The sequence below is a fragment of the Octodon degus genome, unplaced genomic scaffold, assembly GCF_000260255.1.
Source record: "Octodon degus isolate 3935 unplaced genomic scaffold, OctDeg1.0 scaffold00042, whole genome shotgun sequence".
In the NCBI taxonomy this organism is placed as follows: domain Eukaryota; kingdom Metazoa; phylum Chordata; class Mammalia; order Rodentia; family Octodontidae; genus Octodon; species Octodon degus.
Window position 1 is genome coordinate 1,970,586 of NW_004524618.1, and position 9,214 is coordinate 1,979,799.

At 41.3% G+C, this 9,214-nt stretch overlaps 1 protein-coding gene, 1 non-coding gene and 1 pseudogene across 6 annotated transcripts in view; 2 read left to right on the forward strand and 1 right to left on the reverse strand.

The window, feature by feature from the left end:
- Positions 1-9,214, forward strand: part of Gbf1 (golgi brefeldin A resistant guanine nucleotide exchange factor 1) — a 152,289-nt gene that overhangs the window by 61,389 nt on the left and 81,686 nt on the right. The gene's annotated exons all lie outside the window — the stretch shown is intronic.
- LOC111816847 lies at positions 64-170 on the reverse strand. The gene has a single exon (XR_002821173.1). It is a non-coding gene; the product is annotated as a U6 spliceosomal RNA (small nuclear RNA).
- On the forward strand, positions 4,096-4,637 carry LOC105742201 (annotated as a pseudogene).

A 9,214-nucleotide genomic window follows, 5' to 3' on the forward strand; every position in this document is an offset into this window, starting at 1 on the left:
AAGATCTGAAACTCTGTCTTCACATTCACTTAAACGGTTTTTGTGATTGAGAGTTTCATTTCCAAAAATATGGAACGCTTCACGAATTTGCGTGTCATCCTTGCGCAGGGGCCATGCTAATCTTCTCTGTATCGTTCCAATTTTAGTATATGTGCTGCCGAAGCGAGCACAGTACTTAGCCTTTAAAGAAATTGTTTAGCTACTCTTAAGTGTTTTATACACACACTGCTTTATATAATTCACAAATAAACCTAATTGGTGGGGTTGGGTTTTTTCTTTCATTTCTCAAACATGGAAACTGAGGCTTAGAATTTATTTGCTATGGTTGCTCCAGTACAGAAATCTGAATCTAGATCTTTTTATGCCAGAGCCACCCCATTTAGACAGCATACAGTGAAGTCTTCCTCTTCACATACAATGAATTCTTCTAGTAGGAATAAAATACGGTAAAACCTTTGTTTGCAAGCATAATTTATTCTGGAAATATGCTTGCAATACAAAGCACTTATATATCAAAGCAAATTTCCCCGTAAGAATAGTGGAGACTCGTGATTTGTTCTACAGCCCAAAAATATTCATATAACATGATTACAATACTGTAATATAGTGGACTGACGAGCTCAGCAGAGTAACATGCCTGCTTAGGCAAGTGCAGGGAGATTCCCTGGTACCACGTGCCCCCCCCAGCCCTGCCCCCAAGGTGGGCTGAGCTGGCCAGAGCATGGGCATAGCGGTGTTCAGGCTGAAAGCAGGAGCATCACCATGAGTCTGAGCTGTGTAGTGAGACCCTGCACAACCAAATACATTGAAAAATATATGCTGTAGTATAATACAAAATAATAAAGAAAATACAAAATATAAAGAAAAATAATGTGCACTTACTTTTGAAAACCACTCAAAGTTTGTGACTCGCATGAGGGAGACGGAAGAGCGGAGGGTCATTGTGTGGGAGACTCTCATGTCACTAACGGAATCACTGCTGTCTATTGACTTGGGAATCTTTCTTTTCATGCACCTTCAAGGAGGAACCTATCATTGAGACTTGCCTCTGTCTCATTTTGAGGATTTAGCTGAAATGTGACATCACATTGTCAAACAGGTTCATCACTGACACTGCTACAGCCTTCCTTTATTTTTTTTGTCTTTTTGAGATGGGGCCTTGCTGTGCAGCTCAAGCTGGCCTTTAGTTCTCTTCATAGCCCAGACTGGTCTCAAACTTGAAACAGTCTTCCTGCTCACCCTCCTGAGTGATGGGATTACAGGCATGCACCACTATGCCTGGCTTACAGCTTTATTCAGGTGGTGGTTTTCTACAAAACTCGGCACTTTCCCACATTCGTATGTGTCCCTAACCTCAGCTGAAGTGAGGGATTCCTCTACCTTTTTCTCTTCCTCCTCTGCAAACAAGATCTCTGTAACCTCCTGCTGTTGGGAGCTACAATCCAGATCACCCACAGTCCAGTGTGGGCAAGGAAGGAGAAAAACATTGGCTCAGTTGTGACCTTGTGATGTTCAGTGGCATGTGTTACTTATATTTTAACACATGACTTTTTTTTTTTTTTTTCTTCAATTTATTAGGGAAGGGTCTATAGGGTGTTCAGTGTCACCTGTTTACAGCCTCCTAGAAGCTGGGATTACAGGCCCGTGCCACCACACCCAGTCTTAGTTGCAGTCTCAGCATCCCCTGGGGGTGGGCCCAGGATCGAACACCTGGCCCCTACTCCTGCTTGCAGGCACTTTAATCCACTGAGCTATTTGGCCAGCCCTGACGTGACTTTTTTTTTTTTTTTTTTGCTCCTCGAATACCTTCAGGGCACTTTTGGCCGGCTGGAGTGTTGTGGGGATCGAACTACCGCAAACTGAGGCTGCCAGCATTGTGGAAGCAGCCACTTAAAGAACTGAGCTAGGGCCAGGCCCCCTATTTTTTTTTTTTTTTTTTCTGACATGACTTCTTGTATCAAGTTAAAATCGATTAGGAATACTTGCTTGTCTTATAGAACACTTTAAGGTTTTACTGTAATTTCTTTTTTCTTTTTTTTTTTTAATTTTATTTATGTATATGTGTGTGTGGCCAGCTCAGCCCACCAGGGGGCGGGGCTGGCTGGCATGTGGTGCTGGGGGATTGAACCGCGGTCCCTGTTCTTTGCTGAGCTTGTTCTAAGTAGGTGCTTTAGACCACTGAGCCATCTCACCAGCCCCTGTAATTTCAAAATGTATCCAGACCGAAAAAATGGTACATACATCTTAAGTTAATTAGTATATACTGGGGGGCTGGAGAGAAGGCTCAGTGGAATAAGCACTTCCCTGGCAAGTGCAAGGGTTTGAGTTCAATTCTTGGTCCCACCAAAAAAAAAAATTAATTAGTATATACTTAGGGGGAAATCTAAACTATGCTCAAGATTCATTAACCTTTTCATAATCTATATGTTGACCTAGAAGGTGTGGTGGCACATGGCTGTAACCCAAGCATACTGGAGGGTGAGGTAGAAGGGTTGCTGTGAGTTTGAGGCCAGCTTGGGCTGCATAGTGAGTTCAAGGCCAGTCTCTATTATAAAGCAAGACCCTATCTCAAAACAACAACAACAACAAAAAACTAATAATATATAAATAAATTAAAATTTTAAAAATATATTCTAACCTAACAAAGGAATGTAAACTGTTCTCTAAATGTTTATTAGCTTTATAGCTAAAATAAAAAACTTAGGGGCCATATTTATAGCTCAGTGGATAACACTTGCCTAGCACACATAATGCCCTGGTTTCTATCCCCAAAACTGTAAATTAATTAGTTAATTAATCTTTTTGATTCAGGGTCTGTCTGTGTAGTTCAGGCTTGCCTGGAGCTCACTTTGTAACCCAAGATGGTTTTGAACTTGCATCGATCCTCCTGCCTCAGCCTCCCAGTGCTGGGATTACAGGTGTGCACCATTGTACCCAGCTCTTGTAAATTTAAAAAGGGGATTTTAAAAGGGATGGCAATAATAGTTCTTATCCTGTAGAACTTTTGAAAACAAAATTATAGCATGGTTAAAACTTGAATACTATATGTAATTCTGATTGCAGCTAGAACCTATTTTTCAACTGCCCATCCCTTCAGAAATTGTAGGACTAGGTATGTAAGTCAGTGATAAGGTGCTTACCCTTTATTTTTCTTCTGAGATAGGGTCTTACTATATAGTTCAGGCTGGGCTTGAGCTCATGGTGATCTTCTTGCCTCAGCCTCCCAAGTGCTGAGATTATAGATGTGGGTCACTGTGCCTATCTATGGATGTCTGCCTAACATGTACGAGGTCCTGGTTCAAACCCCAGTTCAACCCACCCCCAGTTCAAACCCTACCAAAAAACAAAAAACTTGAAAATCTTTCAGAGAAGAGTAAAATAAGTAACTTCCATGTTTTAGAATATTAAAATAAGAATTTATTTATTTATTTTTTGAGATGGTCTCACTATGCAGTTGGGGCTGGCCTTGTGCTCACTTTTGTAGCCCCCAGCCTGGTCTTGATCTCGAAGAGATCCTCCTCGCTCGACCTCCTGTGTGCTGGGATTATAGGTGTGCATCATCATGCCTGGTTTTGGGCCACACAGTGGGCACCTACATCTGGGGCCAAGACCATCTGCACAGCGTGTGGGCTCAGGGATCGAACTGGGGTCCTTGTCCCTGCCAGGTAGGTGCTTATGCCTCTAAGCTATCTCTCTGGCCCCCAAATTGAATATAATCTTCCCTTTGAAATTAAGGTATAAGAAAATAAATTTCTTTATGTGATTGTAAGTTCATATATAAAATTTTATGTAAGAGATTGATTTAAAGATTGCAATAAGGAGGGACCAGTCTTGCTGGGGTTTTGATCCTGGCGGCTGCCACCTGAGGTGGCTGACTTGGGTCAGAGCTGGGTACTGCTGCACTAGGTGCCAGCTCCCAAGTAGTTCTTCGCCTGGCTGCTTCCAGCCTGTGCTTCTCTGGATGCCGTCATCCTGCCGTTGTCCCAACTGCCCTCTTTCCCCAGCAGTTCTCTTCTCTTTATCTGGAGTGTAGAAGGCAAAGGCTCAGGTCAGCACGGGACCCTTTTCATGTCCATCACAAGTGCCACCGCCGCCATGGGCCTCACCATCTCCTCGCTCTTTTCCTTCCTGTTTGGCAAGACGCAAATGCGTATCCTGATGATTGGATTGGATGCTGCTGGCAAGATGACCATTCTGTATAAACTCAAGTTAGGGGAGATAGTCACCACCATTCCTACACTGGTTTTAATGTGGAAACAGTAGAATGTAAGAACATTTGTTTCACAGTGTGGGATGTTGGTGGTCAAGATAAAATTTGGCCTCTGTGGAGGCATTACTTCCAAAATACCCAGGCTCTTATTTTTGTGATAAATAGCAATGATAGTGAACGAATTCAGGAAGGAGCAACTGTAGTACAGAATATGCTTCAGGAAGATGAGCTGCAAGATGCAGTGCTGCTGCTGTTTGCGAACAAACAGGATTTGCCAAACGCTATGGCCATCAGTGAAATGACAGATAAATTGGGTCTTCAGTCTCTTTGGAACAGAACATGGTATGTTCAAGCCACTTGTACTACACAAAGAACGGGTCTGTGTGAAGGACTGGACTGGCTGTCAAATGAGCTTTCAAAACATTAAAGGAAGCTGGATGGAACCTCGGACACATTTGATAGAATTGACCTAGGCTTGTTACAACAAAATTAGTTTGCCGTCTTGGTTATTAAACAGTATCTGGTACTGGTTTGGGCAGTTTCAACTTATTTTGTTGCCAATTATTATTTACCAAGTACAATGTTGTCATTTAGCAATATGCTTGGTTTTAAAGAGATTTTCCTTGAAAAAGTATCCTCACTTAATTTCACCTTTAAGCCTAAATACCTGGACATAGCTATTGTGTCACCTTTAAATCATTTTGACTATGTTTTGAGCCCACAACAAATGTTTTAGAAGTTATCTCCTTGCTACTTTACTGATTTTCTTTATCATTCCTGGGACAGTGTAGCATTCCATTTATATTTATCTCTGTCCCTTGCCAAAAAGATTTTCTGATATTGCTCATACCAACCAGGGAAATGCTCCAAAAACACTACTCAGCTCTCTTGCACTGAGGAACTTAGTTCTTCCCCCATGACCAGCTCCTGGCTCCCTCCGGTGAAACTTCCCTTGGTGTGGTTGGGATTTGCTAGCTGATTCTGTGCTGGTTGCAGAGTCTGCGGAGGTGGATTTTCTTTTTTTTTTTTTTTTGTGCGGAACCAGGGATTGAACTCAGGCCCTTGCGCTTACCAGGGAAGCGCTTATCCTACTGAGCCATCTCCCTGGTCCCCTTTATTGCTTATTGATGGACATATCTTTCAGAGTTTTTAAAAGACTCATTGAACTCAATTTTTTCTTATAACCCATTTGGAATTATTCCTAATAAATTAATAAAATGTAAAAAAAAAAGATTGCAATAAGACACGTTGCACTAGAATTCAGGAATGAATTTTAGGAGCTTAACAAGCCCTCTGAAATTATATGCAGAATTATTGCTGTTCTACTGTTAGGATGCTCTTTTTATTGAGGCTTCTTTTCCACCTTTGTCTAATTGATCTGAGAAGGACCATCTCTTTAGACAGCTCCTTAATGTGATCAGGGAGTTGGTCATTATTATTATTAGCTTAAATTATCAAGAACATGGGATGTGGCAGGTGTCTATTTTTGAGTTCACCTGAAGCTGTTTTATAAGTCGCTGACCTGAGGGCTGGACTATGTGGCTAGAGTGGGGGCAGCAAGTCAGTGCTGATATTTTTATGGCCACGTCCCATTTCAGGGATCTATGAGAAGGCCTGCAACGACCACGGAAAACCATCCAGAAATCTTGCCTTGAACCTAATGGGAGAAGTTACTAAGATTGGTTGATATTAAGCTGTAAATTGTTTTTTTGTTTGTTTTTTTGGCGGAACCGGGGATTGAACTCAGGCCTTTGTGCTTGCCAGGGAAGCGCTTATTCCACTGAGCCATCTCCCTGGCCCCAAGCTGTAAATTATTTAAAAGACTCTATTCAGAGTCTATTTAGAATTTCCATTTACTAATCAAGACTGGGTACTGTAGAAGCTTTTGTTGCAGGAAAAATATTGTCTTCTCTTTACCTCTTTCTCCACATCTTTGTTTCTGTTATACCAGGAACATGATTTTCACTTGTTATTGGTTCTTGGACTTCAAGTGTTTCCTGCTAGTGTTAAATGCCAATGACCTCAAATGATAGAATCAGAAGTTGAGGCTGAGGGGTGTAGCTCAGCAATAGCATGCTTGCCTAGCATGCACAAAGCCCTGAGTTTGATCTTTTTTTTTAATTTAATTTAATTTAATTTAATTTTTTTTTAAAGTTTATTTATTTATTGTGTGTGTCTGTGTGGCCAGCTTAGCCCACCAGGGGGCGGGGCTGGCTGGCATGTGGTGCTGGGGAATCGAACCGTGGTCCCTGTGCTTTGCCAAGCTTGTTCCAAGTAGGTGCCTTAGACCACTGAGCCATCTCACCAGCCCGAGTTTGATCTTTTGCACTGCCCTTTCCACCACAAAAGTTGAAACTGTTTATCAATCAGAATGCAGGCTTAGTTTCAGTGTTTTTTACAATTCAAAGGATGATAGAGATATGCCTAAAATACAGCAAACTTATTTATGAATGTAGGTGTATTTCTTAAATGAAATCTGGGACATGAGGCATGGTAGAAAACCCTCTACCACAGAGCCATATCCCTGACTTCTTTCTATTTCATTCATTCATTCATTCATTCATTCATTTATTCTTTTTTCTTTTTTTTCAAGACAGAGTCTCACTACATCTTTTATATTGGCCTTGAACTCACGCTGCAACCTAGACTGGCCTTGATTTTGCAGCTGTCTTCCTGTCTCAGCCTCCCAAGTGCTGGGCTCACAGGCTTATACTCCCATTCCTGGCAAAATTTACAGTTTTGTGGATAGAACCCAGGTCTTTGTGCTAGGTAAATACTCTACCACTGAGCTATATATATGGCCCCTATTTTTTTTTATTAACTTTTTTATTTTCAAGAGGAATAGTTCTGGTAGTATTCATAAGTCACCAAAATTGGCATATAAAAAAAAGTTCCTGTAGGTATTTTTTGTTTTGTTTTGGTTTTTGTGGCCCGCTCAGCCTGACCCCGGGGGTGGGGCTGGCGCAGCACATAGTACTGGGGATCGAACCTTGGTCCCTGTGCTTGCCTAAGCTTGCCTTAGCAGGTGCTTTAGACTGCTGAGCTATCTCATTGGCCCCAAGCCCTGTCTTAAAACATTTTTTAAAAAAAAGGAAAGGGTGAGGGTCCAAATATCTCAGTGTATTAAAGCGCCTGCAAGCAGGCACAGAGGCTCGTGTTTGATCCCAGGCCCACCCCCGGGGCGCACTAATTGCAATTGGTGGTGTATGTCTGTAATTCCAGCTCTTGGGAGGCTGTAAACAGGTGGATCATTATGAGTCCGACCTAGTAATGAGGGGCAGGGGAGATGACTCAGTAGAATAAACACTTCCCTGGCAAGCGCAAGGGGCTGAGTTCAGTCCCTGGTTCCACCAAAAAAAAAAATAAATTCAAATAAAAGCTGATGACCTTAAAAAAAAAAAAAAAAAAATCCCTGGTTCCGATCTAGTAGTAAGATCCTGAACACCCTATAGACCTTTCCCTAAAACACAATCAATCAATCAATCAATAAATGTTTAAAAAAAAAAAAAAAAAGAAAGGGCTAGGGAAGCCAAGTACTGAGGCCCTATATTCAATCCCTACTACCACCAAAAAAAAAAGAACAGGAGGAAAAGGAAGAGATAGAGGAAGAGATAGGTGTTAAGGAAAGGTGTTCTATTTCACTAGTCACTAGAGAAATTAAAAACACAGTGGAATATGTAGAGAAAAAGGGCTAAAATGAATTGAACAGAAATTACCAGTTAGAGCAAGATGTGGAGCAACTGAAACTCATAACCAGAAGGGGAAATTGGAAGAACGGCTGTATCTGCCAGTGCTGATATGCCTACACCCTGTAGGCTAGCACTTCATTTCTAGGGATATGCCCGGAAGAAATTGATATATAGGATCACCAGAGGTGTGTGTGGAGATATTTAGAGCAGTGATGTTCAGAGAGAGCAAAAAAGAAGCCAAGTGACCATGAGAAATATAATAGGCAGGCATGGGGGACACACCTATAATCCCAGCACTGTGGGAGGCTGAGGAAGGAGGGTTACAAGTTCAAGCCCTGCCTAGGAAATTTACTGAGACCCTTTTTTTTAAAAAAAAAAAAAAAAAAAGTGTGCCATGTGGCTCAGTACAAAGGCCCTGAATTCAGTCCCCAGTATATATATCATGCATGTATGTAATTTTGAGTGAAAAAAGTCAAACACAAAGAAGTCCAAGTCTAAACTGTATGATAATGCTTATATGATAAAGTTTTAGTCACAACAAATCAGTGGTATTAGAAACTATAATAATGGTTGTCTTTGGAGGCATTGCAACTGAATGAAGTCATAAATGGAATTTTTAGGTCCTGGTAATGTGTTCCTTGTCTTAATCTGGGTGCTAATTATATAGTAGTTAAATTTGTGAAAGTTCATTGAGTTAGACACATTTTGTTTGTTTGTTTTGAGATAGGGTCTCACTATGTAGTGAGGCTGGCCTTGGACTCATGGCATTCCTCCTGATAAGAGGCATGTGCCACTACACCCAGCTGAGTTGTACATTTATAATCTTATGTACTTTGCCCTAACTGTTCCCTAAAAAAAGAGAAAAGGCCTAAATTTGTAGATGCTGAGCAATCAACTAGATTGATTCACCAGCTAAACCACTTGCTGCTGCAAATAAGCCTTTGGAATCTGAGGGAAGGGATCAACTGTGACTTGCCTTGGGCCCCCAGAATCACCCTGAATAGTAAAAACAGTAAATGTTAAACCTGAGGATGCAAACATCTATACTATTTTGATCATCAACCCTAACAAGATGGTATTTGGGGAAATGAATATAAAATCATTGAAGTAAAGAACCAAAAAGGGGGTCTAGAAATTCCCCTGATGAGGCTGATTTCCCTCTGTCAGCATCAGGCCCCAGAGCAGTCAATGTGAAGCTTATTCTTTCTGTTTAATGACCTTAGCTTGTGGCCTTCTTCACTTTGCTGTCTTCTCATTTGTGAGCTACTGCTTACTCACCTTCCATAGTTTATGAGCAGATTTTGTGTACTATATT